Here is a 26,637-nt window from a genome sequence, read left to right as displayed (position 1 = left end):
AAAGAAAACAATAAATCATCCTATTGACAGTAAGCTATATTAAACTGTTGAAAAGTCTTCTAGAGGAAGTGCAGAAGCCACATCCCTGGAGGCTTTTACAATTAGGCTGAATAAAACAGTAGAAAAATATAGTGTGGGATATAATTCTAGTAGGATAACTTAATTGATCTCTTCCAGCTATAATTTTTACAATTCAAAATCCATGGCTTGGGTGTTTTGCTGCCTCAGCTCACTGTGGGAATACAATGATTGTGGGATTGAAAGAATGGTCAGCAGGAAAAGAGAAAAAGAGTTAATGAAATCAGAAAAAAGCATCTTCCAGACTGCCAGAGAGGTAACTGGCAGTGCTAACAAATACCTCAGCAAGTCTGATTTCCCATGAGGCCACCTCTGATAGCTAGACCTAGGCAGCCAAACCTAAATGGAAGGCAATAATAATTAGATTCTGGTGAGTGAAGGACTCGTAGGAGGACCAACTTTTCAGAAGGAGTTAATGAAAGGAAAAGGAAATACCCAAATTTTCCAAAAGATTTAAAAGGGAAATATACTATGATATAGTCTTTTAAGTGGTTAGATCTTCCTTACTAACCTATGGATGTATATTCATATAAGGAAAGGGAGAAAAAGAGACAAAGAGAAAATGCCTTACACCTTAACAAAATTGATCACAGCTGGGGAGTGTTAATATGTGTGCCTTTCCAGTACAGTAAGATTCAGGGTGACCCATAGTTATTATTCAAAGTCAGCATCAGATCATTTAATTCTCTGCTTCAGTTCCTTTTCTGTTCCTCTCTCCAATCTGAGTGTTATGGCCATTCACCATCTTCTCTTCTGCTATTCTTCCTCTTCATTTGATTGGGCTCTCAATGGTGTTTTAGGACACTAAAGTCCCCCAGTGCAATACCCATCTTGTTGAACTAATCTGAACTTAGAACAAGTGCTAATAGCTCAATAAGCGTTTTATGACCCTTCTCCCTGAACAAAACTTGCACTGCTGGTGGGAATGCATTCACTGCTCAAAAGCACTGAATGCTGAACAGGATTAATACTTGTGCTGCTGGTGTGGTGTCTTTTTGTTTTGGGACTGAGTCACCAAATGAACCTTTAAAGAAACACCCAGCACTCATTTCAGGAGAGGAAAAATATCAAGTCACTATTAAGTTATCTTCCAAAGACTGCATTTGTGCTGGAAAAGTGCTCATCCACTAAAATGAAAAGGTTCACTTATTTAGGAACACACATTTTCAGTCCATGTAGTTTCTTTCTCTACTTCTTCATATCACCAAGCTTTTCTTTATCACAAAAGATATTCATACATACCTTGGAAGCTACCCTCTCTAATATTTCAGTTCCTGAATGTGAGTTTGTCTCCAGGCTCTGCCAGTGCATCCACAGGCGTGGGTACCATACTAACCAGTATTACATCCGTAACACACTGCTATACTGTTGTACACACTACAGTTACTGACAGTACCAACAACAGGCTGATCCCTCCATTGCCCAGGAAGGCTGTTTTTTTCCCTCCAAGAAACAGAGCTTGTAGATTTGAACAGAGAAGGTAATTTAGAGTATTAAAAAAAAAAATAAAATAAAACTTCTGCTGTTATATGAGGAAGAAATTCTGAATGAAAATATTTCCTTCGTCAACTGAATATCCCTTAATTTATCAAGCAAAAGTTATTTGTGCAGATTCTTAACACTACACTACATCAGTTCAATACCTGGACAGTTGATAAATTAGTTGCATGCATGGTAGTTGCAGTAACACAATTCTGGAAAATAAGGCTCCACACAAATATTTAATTTGGCATTTCTGTTTGTTGGTGATGGAATATTGCTCATATAATAGAAACTAAGTGTTGTAATGTGTCAGCATGCTGACTCCAAACATTAAAACAAACTGATATTTACCTCAAGTACACACAACCAGGGTTGAATAATCTTTTGCGGCATCTGTCACACTTACTTCGTAACATTCTGTACTACTAGCCATATTCCTGCTTGCTCATGCTATTCCCTTCTTCCACAGTATCCATAGGCTATTGTGTGTATTGTATCCATAGTGTTGCCTACTATTCAAGTCCAGAGAATCCTGTCTCCTGAGAGATGAACTAGCCGCCAGCTCTTAATGTTATATTCCCACTGTAGAGAATATTAATCAACTAGTATTTCCCATTATCCCCTGAAAACTGAACTGATCCAGTACCCTGTGTTCGTGTGGGTTGGTTCTAAAATCTTTCTATCAGTTCCCCAGAACCACCCTTCCATGTTTCAAAGCTAGAAGTTTACCCTCCTTCCCCCCATGAACTTTGCCACTCGTCTTACCCAAATGCATGATATGATGCAGATTTCCAGCTCTTACTGTAATGCACACTAAATCAATCCTTGCACCGATCAGTCTATAAATAAGATGGGTTACTTTGTTGTATTTTTCTTTATTTTGAAGTTAAACCCTGTGCAAAAGCGTCTGTGTTATATGGAATCCAGCATCAGGGCTTAAAAATCTGATTTTACTTGCAGGTTATTTTATTTACACACAAATAGTGAGGTAACAAAATGTCAGGCATCATTCACACCTGTGGGATAAAATACTGTTTATAGCCTTATACAACCTCATATTAAAAGCCATATAATTTATGGTGCGTTTACAACGCTGTAAGGGCCATATTTGTTCTTCATATGTCATAATTCTCATTTCTTGGCTCCCGGGGCTGTGAAGGGATTTATTGTGTCATCTCAAGTGTAGTTTTCCAAGAAGAATGAACAGTTCAGGCCACTAGATTTACCATTTACATCTGTCCTGTGTGTAGCTGCTATACAAACTGTAATATCACATTAGGATTGATAGGATACTACAACAGGCTGCTGTTTCTATATGGTAAAAGCGACGCCACTGTCTTTTACTATAGCTTTAACTTAGAAACATAAAACTTGAGGCAGATCTTGGAGTGGTGAGGCCTAGACCAACAGAAATAGAGAAATGAAGCACAAGAAAACTTCATTCAGAAGTATTAATTGAGTCCTTTTTCCTGGTAGTGCAGAAGTTCAAAAGACCATATTTTGATCCATATTGTTTTCATATGGTTGGTTGTTCATATTTTCCCATTGGGATTTAAGAATTTTCTCCCATAAGATCTTTACACTCATATCAAATACCAAGTTTTTCAATGGAATAGTGCTATGTCAAGGCTCTTAACAAAGTTACTCATGAATAAAAACAGGACTTGGGAAATATTCTTGAGGAGAATTAGTCCTTTCATTGTATCAGTGCCTAAAGCAGGACATAAACAAAGGCTTGAAATGAGAGAACTGTTTAAAACGGTTCTGATAGTGATAATAATTTTTTGCATATAATTTATATTACAACACCGTAGGATTCATGCCATCACAATGTAGGTAACTAAATGTCCTAGAATATCCTGCCTGATCTCCAATAGTGCCTGTCTCATGTATCCTAGCGCATTTCAGGTGTCAATAGTTACATATTTTTAGGTAGCTGAATGCCACCTCTAAGTCTGTAGCCTAAGAAAGTCCTCTAGATTCCTTCTGTCATCAGTGATGAAAGAGAAAAGCGTCCATAAAGTTTTTTATTCCACTGATCTTTAAAATCTATAACATCTACTGTTCTCTGGAGACACTTACCTGTACACGTATCAGAGGGAAATTAAACAACAAACTAGATTAGATACCAAACAAAAAACAGGTAGGATGAGACTTGGTTTGATATTGGGACACCTGATACTCATTTCTGTATAACTATACAATGGAGAGAAAGACTGAGGAATCTTCTTTACCTGCTAAAAGCATCATTTGCAGCTATGTTGCATTCACAACTGTATAGAGGAGACTTCCAGAATAAGACTGTAGGTTTCCAAACAGGAGTCCTCCCAAACTATATAGGAATGTTTTAAAAGTGAGCTTAATGCTCCCTCTTCCTCATGTACACACACGAATTAGTATATTATTATCTTCGAAAAGGAATTACAGATTTTCTCTCAGACAGTTCATCAAACTCTAAGGGCATTTTTTTCTCTCTTGCTTAGGTATTTCCTAAACAGCTGCTTATACCATGAGGACGCCACTCTGAACCCTTGCTAAAATAAGGGTTGTAACTCCTTACAAAGCTTAGCCGTATGCAGTTTCTTTCAATGAGTTTTATAATTCAGTAGCCTTTATCTCAAATAGCTGCAATGTCAAAACCAGGCAATATTAAGTGTGAGAGATTTGGTTCTTGGATATTTGGTCACCATTTATAAGAGGCAACTGGAAGGAAGGCACAAATCAAATGGCAGCAAACTTCAGTCTTGACACGTGTGTGGAGTGCTACGTGATGAGACCGGAGAATTAAGACCATTGGAATTTTCACTTTAAGATGCATAAAATGTTCTACTTTTGCCTCTACAAGGCAACTGGGAGAAGAGTTTACAAGTGGTGACGAGCTTATAAATGCATAGTGTATTAGAAATATCACAATTAATTCAATAAATGTTTTTTATTAAGTGCTTTCTGAAGCAACAGTTAAATTAAATAGGCCCCATAAGTGCAGTAGTGTTAGCAATGTCATTTATAACAGAAAGGAGGAATGTAAATCCTGTAGTATTTTACAGATGTTTTTATTTAATATCTCTAATCCAAAAGATTTGACAAGATGAGGCCACCCCAGTGTTCTTCGATGGCAAAACCCCTAGGGATTCTACACTTTGCAACAAATAGGAAATTCTTATTAATCCCTTTAGCATTTGTTGTAATGACATTAATCGTGATGAACTCTTCCAGTATTAATTCAGAATTCATAATTCCAAAAGGATCCCACTGAAATTTGAACAGAGCAAACCTCATCTAATTGCAGTAAGAATCATAAAATAACTCAGTGTTTCAATTTTAGTGGAAAAAAATAAGCACAGATCCTTTTTAAAGCCTAGCAAAGTTAAGTGAATCTGTTAGCCCTTGGAATAGCATTGATTATATTCAGTTTATTTGTGGAAATCAAATTTATGTGGAACGTATTTTGCCATTAAATTGAGCATCTGCTAATGGATTTAAAGTGTCTGAACAGTTAATCACCGACTTGAATTTGTTACTTTATATACCAAACTTTATGTCATTATGCATTATGTTTACTGCACATGTAGTATGTCTAATGCACTCTCAAAAACAATTTAATAAAGCCTATTTACACTATTGCATCTCTGCATAGGGGCAGTTCAAGTCTGGTTTTGCGGAGAACTCTGCAGACCCTTAGGGCTAGCTCCCATGTTCTGTTGTGCTTTTTTTTTTTGCAAAATATGCTAAAGAAACCTTTCCATATATTCCTTACACACAAACATTATATACCTCTTGTATACTCTTTGCTATGAGTTCCAAAGTTTAATTCAGATGCTTTCAATTAAGTACACAACAGAACCAAAACATAGTAAAATACAGTAGCGAGTAATCATGCTACACATGCTCCCAGGGGAGCACCACCAGTAAGAGGTTCAGTCTATACTCTACTTGGTTCACATTTGAGCTGTCGATGGCTAGAGGTGGGAGAAATAGGTAATGCATCTCTGTTTCTGTTTAGGAAAGAGCTGGCAGCTTTGCTGAGGAAAGAGTGCTGTGGCAGCCAACCAAGAGTAATGAGTCCTGCTCTGGAGAACAGGAATTCTTCAGTGAGGAAGAAACACGGGAAGATTTGTTCTTCCCCATCTTAACATTCAGAGCAGAATACAGCTGTCCTGGTTTCAGCTGGGATAAAGTTAATTGTCTTCCTGATAGCTGGTATAGTGTTTTTCTTTGGATTTGGGGTGAAAAAAATGTTGATAACATACTGATGTTTTCAGTTGTTGCTAAACAGCCAAGGACTTTTCAGCCTCCCACTGAGAAGGCTGGCGGTTCACGGGAAGCTGGGAGGGGACACAGCCGGGACAGATGACCCAAACTGGCCAAAGAGATATTCCATACCATATGACATCATGCTCAGTATATAAACTGGAGGAGCTGGCCAGAGAGGAGTGGCATCTTGCGACTAACTGGACATCGGTCAGCAGGTGGTGAGCAATTGTTCTGTGCATCACTCGTTTTGTATATTTTTTCACCATTATTATTATATATTATATGTATAATATATATAATTATAAATTATATATATGTTATAATTCAATATATCAAGTAAATCAATAATATATATTATAATATATAATATAATATATATATTATTATTATCTTTTTTTCCCTGTCCTATTAAACTGTCTTTTTCTCAACCCACAAATTCTACCCTTTTTCTTTTCCGATTCTCTCCCCAGTCCCATTGCAGGGGAGGAGAAGGGTGAGTGAGTAGCTGTGTGGTTACTTTAGCTACCTGCCGGGTTAAACCACAACAATAACTTTTATGGAGTCATCTTGAACTGCTAGCCTCAAATCAAATCATTGTCATTTGCTTCAGTAGATGCAGATCAGATCACTAATTTGGTATAAAGACTGGAGTAGTTTCTTGCAAGACAAAATTACTAAAATATGTTTCTTTTCTGTAACATAAGAGCATGTATTTTGGTATTTGAAAATAACATTTAATGGGTCCTGAATATTTCAGCAGGACATTTAACTTAATAAAATTACTTTTTATTGATATAACAAGCAAAGTATGTTACCTTAATGGTCAGGTTCAATGGGTTTTCCACTCTACTGTAAATTTCACTTGTAATCTTGGGCAAACAATTTGCGACTACATGCTTTGAGATATTTCATGCATTAGAGTGCAGAACATAAGGGTTTATACTTGGACATGTGACTGTTTTAGACAAAAGGGACCCCACATATAACCACTGTGGAATGACTCTTTGGAAACTAACTAACTAAAGGAGTTTGCAAAGAAAGCCAGGAACGAAACACATGAAAAAGAGGTGGGAATTATAAGCAGTGACCTTATCACATGCAGGTTCTCTGGCAAGACAGTCACCTCTGTACTTGAGTGTCTTCTGATATGACCCTTATATTGACTTTAGCTGAATAAGTCTTCTCTTCAATTCTCCAAAAAAGAGGAAAGACAGACACACCATAATACTCAGAGAAATTCTCACTTGGGAGAGAATAATTAGAGCGTTGATCTGGGGCATAGAGAGCTCAGATTTATATTCCTGCTCTGCTTGCTTCAGCACAAGAAAGGGCTGCTCTTCCTCAGGTGAGGGAAGCGGACCACACACCAACTTAGCACATCATCTTCTGTGAATTACTGCCAAGCTCCCCAGCAAAAACCGTTCTATTTTGCATTCAAAATTAAGTATTCTTTGGGACAATGGAAAAGATTGATTATATGGGCCTCTGCTTAATATACCACATGGGATGAGGGAAAATGAGGTCCATGTCTTTGCTGGTTGGTTATTTATACAAAGTGTACAACCTCCTATAGAAGATAAAGAAACACACACATATCATAATTACCAGGCAGGCCCAATGCTTGTGTTCTCAGAAACTCACTTTATTCCTTTAAGCTAAGCTCAGAAAATCAGGCCAGCTCCTGAATTTCAGGTGAGCAGTTACCTCCTGTTTGGATAAGGTGTGCAGGTATACATTTAATTTCCTATGTTTCAAGGTTTTAGATTTGCTGAATTTGCTAACCAGAAGGTCCAGAAGGTCCCATTTTAGAGATACCACAAACTGTTCTTACTTCTGCATTATCAAAAGTATGTGATCATCAAATTTCCTTGGTTTGTTTTATTTTTAACCGAATGAAGGACTATTCGGTATGACTTCCAAGAACTCTCTTTCCTAAACACTTAATTGGAGGTAGAGTTCTGTTTTCAAATTCTTGAAATGTACAGCTACTAGGAAGCCTGGAGAGAGAGATCAAACGTAGCCTATGTCCCCAGATCATGGCAGTTTAACTGAAGATTGTTACTGTAACTTTAACCACATGAGAGAAAATGAATGCACCTATCTTACTCTATATTTAATCACCAGTAACACATACCTTCTCCCACTGCCATTTGTGACTCCCTTTACCATTACTATTTAAGCCAACTAAAATATTTCTTAAGATTTTTATAAATGAAAGTTGGCTTTTATTGCCTGGCACCCTCTACTGCCTAGCGGGAATGCATGTAAGTGTAATGTTCATTTGCTTTTTATTTCCTGTTTTGCAGAGCCCTTTAATCTTCTCAGAAAAATAACAAAAACAAAAACAAAACAAAACAGAAACAAACAAACAAACAAAAACATAAAAAAGCTTTCGATAAAGTAGCCTTCCCTCCTTTGCGTGAGAGGAAGGCAATAGATTGCTATAATAAATAATGACACAAGCATTCACCCCTAAGACACCCCTGTTTCTATAAGACCAGCTAGGTCATGAAACCATTGATGAAATAACCTTGAATTTGAATCACCAGTCCTATTTTGCACTCATACATCTAAAATTATGGTTTCCCAAGTAAACTAGTGGATTTTAGAGCAATAAGAATAAAATAAGTACAAGCACAAGGGGTTTTAGGGCAGGCACAAGCTGACTTTGCAGTTCCCTCTACACAGGTACTCAGGTAGATCTAGACCAGGCACCTAATGATAGAGGAGTGAAAAGCTTGCTGCAAGTGACTGACTTGGTACCACCCAAAGAGTACATTGGCACAGACCTCCCAGGCTCTGGGCACCCTGTTGAAATTTCTTGTGCCTCCACAACAATTTCTTGCCCAGACTTTGTCTCATGCCTTTGCCTCTGTCCCATCCTCTTCCCTTACGCAGAGAGGCTACTATGCTTTCAGTCTGTTTCTGATTTATTAGGAAGGATTTTTCCAATGCCTTTTTCAATAGTTGGGCAGTCTGGTGCAGAGGTATTCAGCAGTGCTGGTAAGTAAAAATTAAGGCGGCTAATGCTGTGTCATCACTGATATCCTGAGCTACTTCAGGGTGTCATCTAAGCACTCACCTCAGTTTTCAGGTGCCCAGTGGTCAGTACTTATGTCCTGATTTACAAAACTGTAGAGCTCCTACAGTTCCTTCTGACTTCTCACTGCTAATGGCAGTAGTGGCAATGCAGTATGAATCGCTTCACAATAATTAGATGAAAAGCTCTTTGAAGCCTACTTCTCATTTGCACTAAGAGTGTTCACATTGCTGTGGAGATATGAGGGAGATTTAATGTTGGTGTAAGTGACATTTTTACTTACCTGCAAATCTCTTTTTCATTATCAATATGTTGGATAAATGAAAAATACTCATACATGTAGAGTAAAACGTCTTTTTATTAGTACACAGCGTCCTTTGTATAATTGCATTATTCCCATTGAATAACCTTTCTCAGTTCATTTCTTGCTCATGGAAAAAGCCTGTGATAATCATGGATCATAGACACAATGACATCTTCAACGGGATTATCAGAAAGACCAAATTCCTCAGGCTGATTCTTTGTCCTTCCCTCTCTCGCCATGAAACATATTGAGTAGGAGTCATTTCCACTCAGTTTATACAACTGAAAAGCTATGTGACTGGATGAGCCTTTCTTCCTCACTTGTCCATAGAAAGGATAGGGGTAATTCCAGAAGGACATTTGTCTCACTGTGTTAAAACAGTTAGGATAAATTCCTTCCTAGAAATTTCCAGCCCAGACAACAAGATAAAACTGTTCTTTATATTTAACAGTAAAAGTTATTGATCTGTAACTCATACAATATGGACAAAAAGGTATTTTTAGAGGCAGAGTGACAAAGTTCTTTTCTATATGTGTACAGATTTAATTAATTAGCTTCAGAAAAGTTTGGCATTTTTTTCTTAAAAACTTTGAGACATACTGTTCTTTGCTTTAAAAGGAAATAGTTGTTTTCCTGGTCAGGAACCGGCCAAGGTTCTGTGTCAAAGTTATTGACAACATAGACAGGTGTCTGTGAGTGAAATTAGTTGTAACCTTTACCAAGAGAAGCTTCAGCTTGAATATGGTGAGACTGCAAGTTTACAAATCTTTTGATTAGAAGGAAAGAAATGAAAATAAAAAAATTACCTACCTCCTCATTCCATGAAACAGAAGAGATGGAAAAGATTAAAACTGATAAGTATAAAATCTTTAAATACCACAAAGAATTCTACCAGAGAATTTTCTTACATAGATTATAGAATGACAGATATAAATGGAAATTGAAGAACAACATATCAGAACAAACCATTTTTCATGCAGGAAATGTATGAAGGAAGATTGCTGCTGCAAATATACTGACTTGACTAAAGAAACAGATTCCATTCTAAGTCAGGAACAGTGATATGCTTGTGTAGTTTTGGTATGCCACATACTCAGAGAATAATCTGAGCATCTGAATGAGAAAGATATCCTCTCAGAAAATTTCGTGTCTGGCAAACAAATCTAGGAATGTCATCATCCTCCAGAAGCCCAGAACACTTTTTTAAAATAATGCTGTTTGCAAGTTCTTGTACTTTATAGAACCCTTACAGATTCTTTTTCTGAATCTAAGTCTTCAGAGAGTTATTTTCCACTCTGCTGGTTACAGACAGTTCAATGGGCAAAAATAGAAAAATAATTATAAATATATCAAAAAGAACTTTTATAAAACAGCAGCTGCTCATGACTGCTTTGCCAGTGTTACTCATTATAAATATGGTTGCATGCTATTTTGTTTTTCATATTTAACAGTTTCACAAAAGCAATCACAGGAACTCAGAAACATAATGCATCAGAGCTGGAGCCCCTGTGAAGTTGGAATTCCCTGTAATATGAGTTTCTAAGATTCCACTAAGGCCTGAAAAAATCTGCTTTGTAATAATTTCTACCATTTCCTGCAAAGCAAGTTCTAAGAGCATACATTGCATTTCTCACTGAGTCGGTATGTTATTTGGTACTCTACTTACAGGTAATAGTCTAACTCGAAATAGTTTCGAAGTGGACCATGCCCTACAGATGTCATTTCGCAGTCCTGCAGTACCTTAAGCCTGTCACCTTACCAATTTCATTCTCTTAAAATAAAGCAATAGAAAGGAACAGAATGAGCAATCAGTAACTCTAATGTTTATGTAATATACAAGATGGATAAACCAGTGTATCGGAAAGTATATGTACTTTCTGTTTGCTGCAGTAGGTACATATCTTCTTAAAGGGAAAATATTTTTTAAATGCAGTTCTGTACATTCTGTCCTGTGCAATGCCCACCTAAAATACAAGAGCTTAATGGTATATGTTACAATTCACAAAGAAATCTATCTTTCCTATGAAAGGCCATGCTAATCATCTAAAGACTGTGCTTTTAATTAATGCATTTTTTATCATGATCATAGCAAAATCAAGTGAAGAGTAAAGGAAGGAGAAGGGAATATTCACATTATCAATTTTAGACAACTAGAAGAATAGGAAATTAGGAACCTGCATTCTGTAAACAGTCAGTTGGGAGTGATAGGGTACCTGAAGTTAGGCAATGATGTTGGACAGTTAGACTGACTATTCATGCCCTGTAGAGTCTCAATATCCTTTGTAATCCTGTAAGAAGCAGCTGTTCCCAAGTTTGTGAAATATTAAATGGAGGTGCTTATACAGCCTTACCTTGCATATGCACTTTGGTGAAACATCAAGACTATATTTCAACTGTGCAGTGCTTCCACAGACACTGGAAACAAAAAATTAAATTAGTAATTTTCTTTAAGAATCTGTAGACCTTTTTGATCGATGTAGTCTCCTAGCACCCCAAGTGCTTGATTCACATTGTCATATAACATTACTTGGTATTCTGTATGAAACACAATTTCTTGCTTGCTTTTTTTCCGCACAGCTGGCCACTGGGAAATTATTGTCAGACTCTTAAAATGATTTCTTAATGATTGCTTGTTAGGAAAATGAAATTTCTTTCTTAGTCTCTTCCTTCTCTCTCTCTCTTTTGGGGATGGATGAATCCTCATACTCTTATAACATCAGCTGTGCATGCCATAACATGTTGAGCATACATTGTATAGATAATTTTCTCCCTCTCAGGACCAGTAGTGGCATCATCTAGTAGGGAATTACTGAATTTGTTTCAGGAATGGTGTGGGGTAGGATAAGAACTTTGTAAGCAAAATAGGCATTTGAGGAAACAAGAGCATGTGGAAGAATTATCTGGCTGCATGAACGAGCAGTGGAGAAGAGAATTAAATAAAATTAAGGGAGGAGAAAGATAAAAGATAAAAGAGAAAATGGAAATAAAGAAGAATCATGCCAGAAATGAAGACCACCAAGATTGTTAAAGAAATGAACTTTGGGAAATAATTCTGAGAAGATAATGAAGTTCGTTTGTTTCCCTTCCAATATTACTTTTTTTCTTTTAGTATCAAGACACACAAAATATTCTGTTTTGTGATAATATCTAAGGTTGTCCCTTCATTGAGGATGAGCTAGAGTCAAGATCCTAGATTGCAAAAATACTCAGTGAATTCATCTGAACTACCCAAGCAGATCAGTATATAGGATACTGTAATTTCATAACCAAATGAGATTTTCAAATTTGTTTTCAAATTTCCTTTCAAACTAAATCGAGACCCCCAATGTTCCTCACAGACAACAGGTCACTGTACAGCCTCCTGAGAGTAACCTATCCCATTTACCAGTGATTGACACAATGACTTAACAAATAAGGCCCTCTGTTCTGTTCTGTTGTGATATTCCATTTTCACAGCACAGAGAATTGTCTTAATTCTAAATACCTTACACCAGTACTTGACAGAATCTGGCTGGGAACTCCTGTGGAGATGCACTGAATTTTGCTACCTCAGGACCCCAAGCAGATGACTTTTAGATATTTAAATCCACACAATGACATTACTATAACAAAACCTACTTTTGACTCGTCTGTAAAGTTCAGTGAATTACAAAAAATCATCAGTTTCAGGAGTTACTAAAGCATATGTGCTGTCATTTATATTAAACTAATATATCAAATATATCTATTTTCAAATATAAAAACTAGACAGACACACAGACATATGCATATATATGTATAAAAATTGCAAAAATCACTGAAAATAATACACATACATATACTATATATACACACATACACTGTTTTATCTTTGGATGAATTATTATTTAGAAAGCTGACCTATTACATAAAATTGCTCTTATTCCTGATGACACGGCCTGTTAAATGGCTTCTACATGAGTGAAATAGAGACACATGTCAAAAAGAAATGCTTGTGATTCATTTTTCTCACTCGTTTTTTTCCAGATTCACACTAGGTAAAGTGTGTTTTAAATGGTTTGCCTTAAGCACTGGCATATGAGCTAGCATGAAAGATTACTGTCCAAAAGGCAAATTCATTTATTACTAGCCCTGGTAGTATTTGTCACTTTATTCACTTGGGTAGCACATATGTCACCCAGACTTTCATGGGGAATTAAACCATTGTGCAACCTGGCAATAACAAGAATATTTTTAGCAACTCTGACAGGTTATCAGGTATTTCCGTATCTACACATCCTTAGTCACAATTACCTGAACACGTATTTTGGAAATAATCCCTTGGTAACATCTCTATCACACCTTCTTGCTGCTTGATGGACAAACAGTTCTACACAGTGAAAGTTACACACCTCTCACGTGTCCCTGTTACGTTACAGTTGCATTACAGAAAATTGCTGCACAAATTGTTATAATAACTTGCCATAAAGAGGAGCACTCTACAGCAATCTACTTGTACAGTGACAAACTCATCTGTGGTTCATTCCATACCTGCAAGAATATGTTTCAACCTCTTGGTCAAATGCATGTGATGGAAAATGTTTATCTGTCATCATGACAGAGGACGTATAGATTCAATAAGTGCCTAAATTTTGTATTCAAGTAATAGAAGTGAAAGGAAGATCTGCAAGTGATATTCTCTTCTATATTTCTTTTTCTCAGGTTTAGTAGTCCAAACAAATTAATCTTCATTTTTTCTGAGTTAAAAAAAACAACAAAACTATTTTAATATTTAAAAAACTGGGCTACATAAAGCCAAAAACATTATTTAAGTTAAAATTGAAAAAAAGATTTTCTTTTTTTCCATGAAAAAATTACCTGAAAATTAATTTACACTTAAACATTTTTACAGCAACTTTCATCAAGGCAGTTTCTCATCTTTTTTTAAAGATCTGATGAGATTCCCATAATTCATATAATAAAATATGAATATAATATTTCATATAATCGATAAAATCTATTATATTGGCTGTTATATAGGCCATTACCTTCAGGGAATATGAGGTGAAATCTATCATTTACTTCACCTATCCACCTGCTGGAGCATCCTCACATTTCAGATGGGACATTAAAGAGGGATACTCCCAGTTTACCTTGTGTTTTGGGACATGCTACACATGCTACAGGGATGGTAGCAGCCTCCACCTATTGTCATCTGACAAGTGATGAGCAGGCAGGACAGCCCAAAATACCTCTGAGAATAGCTTGTACATGTGCTGAATTAAGAATAAAAAGATGGAGTTCAAGGTGCCTACAAAGCAAACATGCAGTTCTGTGTCTTTAGAGGACTAAGGGTTTCAGGATGCTCTTGAGATCCTGGAATCCCAATGAGCAATTCATCCGATAGCAAAGAAACCTGAAACAGTCCCGAGTAAAAGTTTAACTATTGATAAATACCCAAAACAAGAGAGGCAGAAAGACATACACCAATCGTAGACTGCAGACAGCTTCCATTGAGGGGACAAAGATCACAGGAACCTCCCAGCAGGGACTTATTGAGTAAATATCCCAGTGTCCTCAAGAGAAAAGAGGAACTGAGCTAATGTCAAAGGTCTCTAATTTTAGTAATATCCTAAGGCTCAAAGTGTCAATGTCAGTTAATGGTCCAGAAACATCGACATGGATACGTGAGTGTTACCTTTCACAGAAGGTCAGAGCAATTACTGCAGTGTCCACATCAAATTCAGAATGGTGGAAAATCAAATATGCCTCTGGACTTCATGCAATTTTAAAATTGCATTAAGGATCTCTTCTCTGTGACCTTCTATCAGAAGGGATACCACAGCCTTTGAGGTCTTTGAGACCCTGGGTGTCAATCGATGCACATAGATTTGCATCTCCTACAAAGCTAACCCTTCGAAAAGAAACACTGCTTCTCTTCCCATGTAACTACATGTTCTGTAGCACTTACATAAACTCATAAATTAAATACCACAAAACTCATACAAAGAAGGAACACACTATCTCTTGTCTGTCTTCTCAGGACTGGAAAGTTTGTTGGTCGTAGAAGCATGTGGGAAGGGGAGTCTGCAAGGGGATTGCTGTCTATTTATTTCCTTGAGTTAGCTGGCCTTGCTAAAGCAATACAGAGTTCAGAGCACGCTAACATCTAATATTTACCCCAGCTTTGCAGGAGGATTTTGCAGCCCACAGTAAGTTCCAGGCTGCTGCCAACACACTGCTGCTGGTAAAATGAGAAAATTACACTGACATGATCTGTACCCGCACCTTCATGTGTGCTGCAGGCATATCACTGAGCTCTTAGACTCAAAACCTGGCCTCAGTAATGTCAATAGGCTTTTTTCCTTCAGACTTCAATTTTGATGTGGGTTGAGATTTCATCATCAGAATCCAAAACCGTCTGCCTTCAAGGAGAATTAAGTTCCTGGAGGTGGTTCTTAGTTTTTGATGTGTGTAAGTAAGTTTATCTTCAGAATGTCAGCCGGTCACTTCAGTCAATAAAGCCTCTCCAGAGAGGAACTTGTCCTACCTATCTCCTCGAGTGAGAGTAATTACCCTCTACATGTGCCTGTTTATTGACCAAAAAAAGGGATTCCAGGGTTGTCAGTTTAGGCTTACACAACTAACCATTTAAATACTGAGGCTTGGTGAAATTAATTCTGACCTGCAGGTCAGAAGCCTAAGAAGAATTTAAGGCATATATTTCTGCCACATAGGTACCAGTGGATTACTCAAAACCACTGCCTGAACTGACCAGTACCAAGTGTACCAAAGGGCTTACATGTCCATGGGTTTGTTTATGTCCACAAGTACGTTTCTGTTACTGGAAATGGCCATAGCTCTACACATCTCAGGCATGAGCATTTCTGGGAGAAGAATGAGACACACCTAAAGAGAAAGTAATGTCTGGGGAAAGTCATGCTATTTAGCTAGCACTGATGAAGAAGAGGCAATGGGATGATGGTCCAATTTACCTGGAATCTCCTGCTTAATCTCAGAAGGTTTCACAGACTGGGCTGGCCAAGACACTTCTCTCCAGTAGCTGCCTTTTCAGTGCACAGAAAGTTGTGAAAAAGTTATAGAGCACTATGGTTTGAAGGGGAACCCACACATCAACAAACTAAGCTTTTCAATTCATTAAGCTTCTGTCGCATATTTAACATTTGGCACCTAAACCACTTTTGAAAATGAATATTAACTCATGAGTAATATTGATCCTTTAGAAATTCAGATGTTTTTAAGGACTGTACTTAGAACAAAAAGGAAGTACAAACACTGTAAACTCAATACTGTGAGACATTCAATATCTTCTGTACTCATGAGTATTATAAACTGTATTCTATCTTGTAAGAACTGATGAAGCATATACACAAGGAATAACCGTGTTTGCAAGATGAAGATGACTGCTAAAGTGCTTCTAGATTTTCTGACATTTTCTAAACTAGTCTACTGTAATAAACTAGTGTTTCCAAGATTTGTAAAATTACTCCAAAATGGAAAAAATGGGCTTCTCCAAGATACTGGCCTTATTCAAAGAAACAGTAGGTTTATGCACTGTACTTGTGACTACACTACGGTAAGTACTAATGCCATCAGAAAATTAGATCTTGACATTCCCCGTCAAAATCTACCTGATTGTTTTCTCTGATGGATTTGCAGCTAAGTGTTCAATGTGTTTCTGAATCATGCCCAGTCTGGGCTTTTATTTTGAGTGAGGGTAAGAATAACTGTTTTTAATTCCCTCCTGTCCCGTATAATATCCCACTGGGGGTTTTTTGGGTCACAGGATTTTTTTCTGGTATATTGACAAAGTCTGCCTAGCAAACAAGCCATTTTTTAGTGTACACCAGTGTTTCTGTATTTTGTCTCACTTCCATTTGGCAGAGGTCAGATATTAAAATGCTTTTCTATCTACAACTGCTCTTAAACTATAGACACAGGCTTAATTTAATTTGCTGCTAGTGCTGCTTCATAGCTCCATAAATGTTAAAATGCAATTGTATTTTTCATTGTAAACACAGGCAGTACACTGATACACAAACACACAGCTTTGAATGAACTTTTCACAATGTTAGTTACCTTTTAAACTCTTAAGATATATTATCCTTTTGGAAAATATTAGAAGACTAACAGTACTGGCCATAGCACAGGGCCTTTAGAAAGAAAACCAAACAAACAACGACCACAACATGGAATTGGCAAGCAAATAATTCCTGTAGTGTTTTAATTGTTTAAGAGTACCTGGAAAGTTTCTTTAAAAAACAAAACAACAACAAAAAAAAGGCCAATTGCAGAGCAACCTCTACACAAAGCAACTACATCTTTGGACAATAAAGGTCAGGATATCATTATCTAAGGACACTCAGCTAAAGTACTAAATAGCATATGCATTTTCTGAAATTTGGATCCTGTTATTGTGCAGTGCCATTTACTCATTCTTAAAGTATCCGTGCAAATATCCACTGTACCTCTGAATATCAAAAATGTGTGCATGTGTGTGCCTACTCTGAGAATCATGGACACAAAGCAATATGCATATTCATGCTCAGATATACTCAGCTTATATTAGTAATATCAGTTGTTCTTATAGTGGCTCAAGCTTTTATTTCCACAAATTACACCCCAAAATATCACTTAATAAAAGCCTGCATTTCTGAAAGTGTTTAACATGGTAATTGGAAAGCACAGGACACACGTTAAAGTAAAACTCCCTGTAAAGAAAATAGGAATCTGATTAATAAAATTTTGGATGTCTTTTTTCAACATCCATGTACTGAAAAATAAGTTATTTGCTTTCTCTGGTGAGAAAACAGATGAATGGATGTTTTTAGAGAAGATTTGATATATTAACCTTAAAATTTTATTTTGCCTTTATGCTTTTGAATACCATGCCTATGTATCCAACAGGTCTTTCAGGAATTGTTAAAAAATATTCCACGTCATTCTTGCCTTTTGCAGGGACCACTTTCTTACTTTGTGATTTAGCAAGGAACAGAAATGTGGCATAATGAGAAAAGAAAAACAACAACAAAGAAATTAAAAAATACCCACACACCTCTAAAAACAAAATTCAATGTTTTATTGAGAAAACATTGCCAAAAGGCTATGGGACCCCTTTCCACTATTTCTCAGTATGTAATCACATGGAACACATTGAAAATTAATCACTAAATGAAAGATCCTCTCGCAGGTGAACAAAGACAGACCTGTAATACAGAAATGTAAGAACACAGTGTTCACTAAAATCATGCAAAGATCACAAAAAGCAATTGAAGAAGGGAACAGTGACACAAGCAGCAGCAGCCAAATAAACTACAAATGCTAACTCTATGAGGTACAGCCAGGTGCAATGATTTCACTTTGAAAGCATTAAAAGACACAGCCTACATTTTTTTCCCTAAGTGGTTCAAAAAAGGCAAAATACTTTTTTTTCTCTCAGCCATCATCCCTTGAAATCAGAATTTCCCTGACCTAAAACACGGAATAAAATGTTTTCAGACCGATTCACCATTCCAGCTAGGCATGTTTCTCTACTCCCTAACGCACTAGTACTTTTCTGGAGTGACTTGGAACATCCTTTCATGTATCAATCTCCTTAAAGTAGTCCTTAGGGCTTAAAATTGCCACCTAGAGCCAGTTACAATGTGTTCAAGAAAGATTTGGTTAAAAGGAGTTTATTCAGAAAGTAAAAGGAAGTAGCAATTGAACTGAAATGTACCAAAGAGTAGGCAAATTGCCAAATGCCAGAATATACAGAGGTCCTCCCCGTCCTTCACAGCTAAGGACAGACAGGTGTCATTAGATGGGCCATAGTGATTGGTTGAAAAAGACACTAAAAAATATTAATGTGGGTTTTTTCCTACTGGCAATACATTTGCCCAAAAGTAGGGACGGGGGCTAAAGTCCATCTTACCAATGACAAGGAGGAAAGGAGTTGCTTTTTTTGCAAGATAGAACAGTTTATCCTAACCCTAGATGAGACAGAAGGCAACCTTCATGTCTCAGAGAAGGTCAATTGCATTGCCAAGGCACAGCTGATCATGGATAGGACTTTAATTGTCGTGCAGTGTGACCTTCCCCCAGAACAGGAGAGAATCATGCTGCTTAAGGAAATCTGCAAAGACCAAAAATGTCAGCTTTCAAACACACCTTTGGCTGAAAAAAACAGCATTTGCAAGATTAAGATTGTGCTAAATGAAGTAGCACAGCACGACTCTAGAAACTAGTTTGAAAAATCCCAATAGGGACTATAGTAGATCCCTGCTACGTCTAGTAATCCAAACCAGCCATTCCAAGGGGTTTCTTTAGTTCAACAGGTTTATTTTTTCTCATCACCCAAGTAGCAAAAGAGGGGAATAAATTGAGTAGAAAACATCTAGGAGAAACACCTCTGCCTGAAAAACACAGAGCTGCAGTATCAGGTTCATATTACCATTCATAATGCAGGGAAGAGGAATTTTCCAGGAGAAAAAAGAAGTTTGTCCAGAAGCCTCTGAACTATTCATAGGCTCCAGCTATTGTTAGCTGTGTAATGGACCCCCAGCAAGGCTGTTGCCGCTAACTTAAAGGAAAGAAATTGATGGCTGGTGGACTAGTCCTTATCAAAGCTGAAAATGTGGAAAGTGAGGAAAAAACTTTAAGGGATCTTCTTTTTTTTTTTTTTCCCCCCTGTAAATATTGCTATTTTCTATACCAAGAGCAGGCATTAGAGGTGGAAAGTTGCTCTATATTTTAAACAACTTATTGTAATTTCTTGTACCAAATTGTATCTATGTATTCCTACTCATTTATTTGAAATTCCATAACCAAGAGGGAGGTTTCTTTTTCCTGGAGAAAGATACTTTATAAATTAAAGAAAAAGTTGATAAAACTTTCCCTTATTCTTCAATAAAACCAGCTTGCTATAGGAGGGCACATATTCTCTACTGTACACAAGGAAAGATATAGCTGACAATCCATTGAGCTCTGTATCTCCTTAGTGCTATTCATAGAACTATGCCCTCATTACACATTGAATTCTTCATTAAATGGAGACACCACTTTATTATCAATCAGATTTAAAAGTGAGTTTGGGCTGCTATGGCTATGTTTTCCCTGGAGTGTTAGAAACTGTCGGTTTGTGATATTAATCCAATATCTGTTCACTTCACCCCAGATCCCCGGTCTAATGTTATGTTCAATAGAAACAAATTGAAACCTTAGAGATGGGGATACTTCAGCTGAGAAATTGCAAAGCTGTGACCTCAAAAATCTGCAGCTCCAAAGGACAGCCTAGAATCAATGGTGAAGCTTATGTTGATAGCTGGGAACTGAAGGTCACCTGAGGACAGAAACAACCAAGTTCTAATGAAAATTGAAAACAGTTTGGTACAAGGTACGAAAGGGGTTCAAGATATGAGGGGGTAGGCAAACAGAATACATGAAAAAGCCCACCAGATGAAGGAGATACAATGAAGTAAATAAAAAACTGAACGAGAAGAATAAAACCACAGATGACTGTGGGAAGCCTGCTGACAGCACTGCTGACACTACAAGTAGGAAGCAGTGAAGGACAGGATGGTGGGTGATGAAAGGTGGGAAGAGAAAAGATGGGAACATAACAGGGAGGTTTACTGAACCAAAGTTTGAGGAAATTTTTAGAGATAGAAATGGGATGCTTTGTGACAAAGTAGGAGGGTCACTCAGAAAGTGAGAAAATGAAATATAAACTCTGTCTGGCATGGGTACTCATAAACAATGAGCTGCTCTTGCTTGCTAGCCTCATGAAAATGTGTTGCATGGAAAGTTTTTAACAGGACCTTTTAACATTAAACTTTATCCGTATACCACAGTTATTTTTGCACAGCTAGACAGTTTCACTTCTTTTTCCTCCTCCTCTGTGCTGCCTCCCAGCTGCATTTTTTCTCACAAGCATCTCACAACCCATTTATGCAATGAGACTTATGGAGCCTGATATTCACTCTATAAGCAAAGACATCATGTCATGTACAATGCAGCTCAGCAGTATCCTCAGCTTCTGTCTATTCCTCATAGAATCATAGAATAGTTTGGGTTGGAAGGGACTTTTAAAGGTCATCTAGTCCAACTCCCTTGCAATGAGCAGGGACACCTTCATCTAGATCAGGTTGCTCAGAGCCCCATCCAACCCGTCCTGGAATGTTTTCACAGATGGGGCATCTACCACCTCCCTGGGCAACCTGTGCCAGTGTTTCACCACTCTCATTGTGAAAAATTTCTTCCTTACATCTAGTCTAAATCTACCCTCTTTTAGTTTAAAACCAGCTATGGCCTTGGGGGCTTGCATGTCCAGGTGCCAACAACTGGGGAGACTGGCATCCAGAGCACAGCTACTGGATAGACTTTGTGTCTCAGTCCGACTGCTGCAGGGATCCTGCATACATATTGAACATATGTATATGTACATATTGTCACTAGTGGACTTCCATCCTGCCCAGCCAAAGAGGGGAGTGGTATGAGGCTGTTGGTGTTGTCTCTGTTTGCACAGCTGCTCTGAGCGTGTGTGTGTGTGATCTGTGTGGCCAACCATGTGTATACGCGTATATGTCTGTCTTTCTGTTGCATCTCTGGCACCTGCTGTGTAAGTCATGCAGTCAGTTCTTTAAAACAAGTACTTCACCTACACAGGTATAAAGCTCAAAGAGTTCTATATGTAAAAGTAGTATTTTTGACCCAAGAGCCGTTACAGCCAAACAAGTAACTCAGTGCAGAGCAGGTAGCTTAAGTCAAGAAGTGCCTTTGGAACTTCAGTTCTTCATGCTGGAGAATACCCAATGGTACTCAAAGGTTGCTGTGGAGGAAAGTAACCAGGTATAGCTGCTGTCCATGGACAGAGAGGTACAGGGTCAACAGAGAGCTTACAGAAAATTTAGGTGTTACCCATTTACTAAGTCTTCCAGCCAAAGAGAAGGTCCTTAAGGAAGAGCCTCACTCTTGCTTATTTAAGTTTTCAGGTTTGTTCTAGTTTAGTGGGAATGCACAGCACTAGTAGTGCATGGTGTATCTATGCTAAGAAGGTTTTCTCTGTGAACCTGTGGCAGTGACTGTTTCCTTTTTTTCCCTATCAAGTTAGAGTTTCCATTTCTTCAAGCTCACCCAAACCTACAATTAAGCCAGCACATAAAATTTTACACGTATGTCTAGCATGTCTGAACTCAGTAAAAGGACATGTGGGTCAGTTTTAGCATTAGTATCAAATATAGCCTAATTGATACAAGTTTGAGAATGACAATCCATTTTTCAATTTTTACTTTTGGCCTTCTTTTCCCTTCAGACCTACAGCCTGAAAGATAACTTCTAATCCAGGAGTGAACATTATGCAACATGCAACACAGTCATCATGATGTTTAGGCAAATAGTAAAGGTATGAGGTGCCAGAAAGAAGTATGAGGAGACATGAAGAGATAAGTAAAGGACAAAGGTTCATTCCGTTTCAGTTTATGCTCATTCCATACACCAGAGACCTTGTTTTCTCTTTTTGAGGTTTCTCTCAAGGTGAGTATACACTAGACAATGAGAAAGCAATTAATACTATTAAATATTAATAAACAACAGCAAGGTAGAAGATTTGGAAAATTAGCTATATTTCAGTTCTCCACGAAACAACTACAGAAATAAAACAGGGTAAGTTCCTCACTTGTTTCCATGTGGGCAACTTGCCAGCCAACATGTCCATGACTTATCTTTTTTAGTGCACCATAATGTAAGCGCAATGCTTTACCAGAGAGGCAGAAAAATGAAATCTATTTTTTATTTATTTTGTTAAAGGACATATTAAGTATACCTCTCCCTCTAGTGATAACTTCCTCTGTCTAATACAGATATCTTATTTTTATTATCTTCTTGTACTGCTAGAATAAGCACCAGAATGTCCACTGACTAAAACTGACTATGTGAACTCTCACTCTCTGTATATCTCAATGAATTTTGCTGCTGGTAAAATGTACTTTAATCCTTCTCTTTCCTCAGCCAGAAGTTCCTCATTTTTCTCCATATCTATTGGTGGTTCTTCTCTGGGTCTTTTTTCATGGGAAGTAAACAAAAATTCATTGATTTCTGGAGGAGAGGATACAACAGCTTTTGCATGCGTTAGTGCCACCTGCTCAGACACATAAAACGCTTCCTTTTTTGATACCCAAGTTACCTCTTAAAATCCTAGAAGGCAGAAGAAAACATGAGCCATTATTTTTATTTCTGAATATTTGGGAGGCACTCACATACTGCAGTGCTGAGAACTACTTAAGTACCTAGGCATAGAGGTGATCCCATCTGCCTCTTCAACAATTCAATCCTCTCCCTCATTGGCAAATAACAACACCAGTTAAATACAGTACATGAAAATTAATTTTGAATTTTTTTCTGAATTTTTTTAAAATAAAATGCTTATGTACAATTTTTTTTTTTTCTGGAAAAGAAATTACCTAGGACCACAAAGTATATGGAAGAAAGGAAGGTACAAAACAAAAAGGTTTCAGAGACATGACCTAGTATTCCACTTAAAATGTCCCAGAGGAACTGCTGATGTTCTCACAACTAGATAAAAAATGAGGATGTGTAAGAAAGAAGAAAAGTTCTGCAACACTGCAGAAAGTAGTCATCTTCTCTAGATCTTCTCTTGATCTTCTGTACAGTTACTGCTGATATTTTCTCAGAGCTTGGGACAGGATCCAAAGGGTGGCATTCATTTGAGGAGAAGGGACAACAGCATTTCTACAGAAAAGCTGGAATTACTGTCTCAAAAATTGCCAACTCTCACATGAATTTAAAAAAAAATAAATGTTCCCAATAACGTTTTAGACAAAATAGTCAGAAGAGCAATGAATATGCACATTTTGGAGGAAAAGGCTGAGCTAGCAAACACTAACATACACTGCTTCACAGTAAATGGGTTCCAGAGACTGCCGCGCTTTTTGCATTCATTCAGTGACAGATCAGTCTAGGAGAATGGTAGCATCTGGATGAGGGCAGATGGCTAAACTGTCAAATAATGACATTTTACAAAATTTCAGCAATCTAAGCACAATATGGTTCCAATCCCAAAGGCAGACAGGTAAACAATGGTGCAGAAGTTATACCACTAGCATATAAGATTATTGATTATAATTATTCTAGGGAAAAAAATCTTCTCAGAAGGCTAGGCTGACAGGAAGATTGAGAGGTCTCTCAAAAAGAGTTAGGTGACTGCTCTCTGGTTTTGTTCAGGCATCTATTTTGCTACATTTTCACCTCGGAGGAGCTTGTTGTGATGACCTAAGATAAAATTAAACTTCTTGGGGTAAAGATGTTCAAATCCACCATTTCTCTGCTGTTCATCTTTCACTGCAAAAGTTTGCATTGTTTTCCAGAAATTCACCATTGAGTGATAGCTTCTAAAAGAAGTCTTTGTCCTTGCAACATGAATGCACTTGGAAGCCAAACAAATCTATTTGTCTGTATAGTTCAGAGGAGGAAATTGATTCCTGAAGATACCAGAAAACAGTAGTTGATTCTGTGTAGAGAAACTGAAAGATCTTTCCACTCAGTTGAACTTACATAGAGACAAAAATTACAGCTTTGAATAGTCACTCCTAAATCTATATAAAATCAAGCTTCTGTAAAGAACAAGGAAAAAGCTTGTCTTTGTTGTGGTAACTGGCATGTGTTTTGGAAGAGAAGTCACAAAATAGACAAGAGAGAATACTTCCACTTCAACTAAGAATCTCTGCTCCTCTTGTACAGCAGGTGCATCAAGGTACCTTAGCGATGAAAAGTGAACCATAACCTACAGTTCATAGTGTCATTCTTGAAGAGAAAGTGGACAGTCCTAGCTGAGATTTCTACATCTCTCAACAACCACTGATACCCTTAGCTATGCAGTTATGTGAGTGACAGCGGAGCCTTACAGAAGTGACTGAGGGTTTCTTCTCTCTTTTTTTCTCTGCTCCTGGTGTTAATGTGCAGTTGTTCTCCAGCTCAGTATATACTGGCATGCATAGCTTTGTAGATTGCCAGTCTGTCACCCGCTCTGTTAAACTTATGGCTACATGCTCACACCTTCCCAGAGGATGGCCAGACAGACCTGCAAAAGGCAGATAGGCAGGCAGACAGACAGACTGACCTATCAAAACAGAATGCGGAAAAAAAAGAGCTATTCTGCTGAAAAAATCAATAATATTAAAAATATCATAAAGTTTTCATCTGCTTTTCATTAAACGCATATATATAAATTTCTGGGTTTTACAGTGCTTGACAGATGTGATAAAATTACATGAATGGTGTGAATTAGCTGAAGTTCAATCTAAATAAAACCAAAGTAATACTGATTGGCAAGAGAAAGACTTTAAAAGAGTAAGTGAAGGAGTAAGGGAACCTGTTTTTTAAAATTGTATCTTATTGCTGATATGGTTCTTAATGTGCATTTCTTATTAAATTCACATTTTTTTACTGAGTTCATACTTAGCAACAGTAACTCAGAAGCTATTACTATTCCTCTCAGGTACTCCTTTTACCATTTTTATTGACACAGTGAAAATATTGAGGATATCTTTAAGAAAAATCATTCTGCTTGGATATATCACAGCAATGTCCATACCTTCACCATCTGCAGAACAGAACAATCTAACCTTGGTGTGTGTTGACCACTATAGCTGAATGATGTCAATGCACCAATGAATTTACTGTTAATGATGTCATAGTTTAGAAACGGAGTGCTAGTTGCGAATTAAGTGACATTAAACAGTTCAGAATCTTTATTTCCTCCATAGTTATATTCTCACTCTTGACACACGGAATAAAATTTCCGATGTTAGGGACAGAGTTTTCCCAAGAAAACCTTATTCCTTTGGGATTTCACTTTCTCGGTAGAATCATTATTGTCTAAAATGGGACTTGAACTTTACGATTTACTTTGATAGCAGGGATTACCAGAGGGCAGATGCTTAGGTGGTATAACACTACCTCAGCTGTGTATAGTGGAGCAAATTCACAGATTGTCTCTGTCTTGCAAAGAAGAATCATTGCTAAATTTCAGGTACACAAATGCAGACTTAGTTATCTGTAAATGGTTAATTTAATAAAAGTTAACTATTTCTTCAAAAGAACCAGGGTAAAATTCTACAGCATATATCCAGCTGGCTTTGCTCATATTAACAAGAAGTCATTTGGTGTGCATAATATTTATAAATGGCATAGAGTACATGTGGCTCTTAACTATAATAACAAGGGCAGCAGAATCTGTCTTATACAGTACCATGGATTTTGGTAAGAGTTGTATTGGCTATCCATGGAAAAGCCATTGAATACTGTTGTTGAACATATTCATAGTGTGAGTGTTCTCATAAAGAATTTTATTATTGATTACAGAATCTTATGTTCTCCTGTGGTCAGTGCTAAAATTTTTAAACCATCATTCCAAGCCCAGGTTCAGAAGTAACATTGATCATGGTTGATATGCTCTGTGTGTAACCACACTCGTAATATAAAGTTACAGATTGTTACACCTTTT

The sequence above is a fragment of the Phaethon aethereus genome, assembly GCF_964289735.1.
Source record: "Phaethon aethereus genome assembly, chromosome: 3".
Taxonomy (NCBI): Eukaryota; Metazoa; Chordata; class Aves; order Phaethontiformes; family Phaethontidae; genus Phaethon; species Phaethon aethereus.
This window is presented reverse-complemented; position numbering follows the sequence as displayed.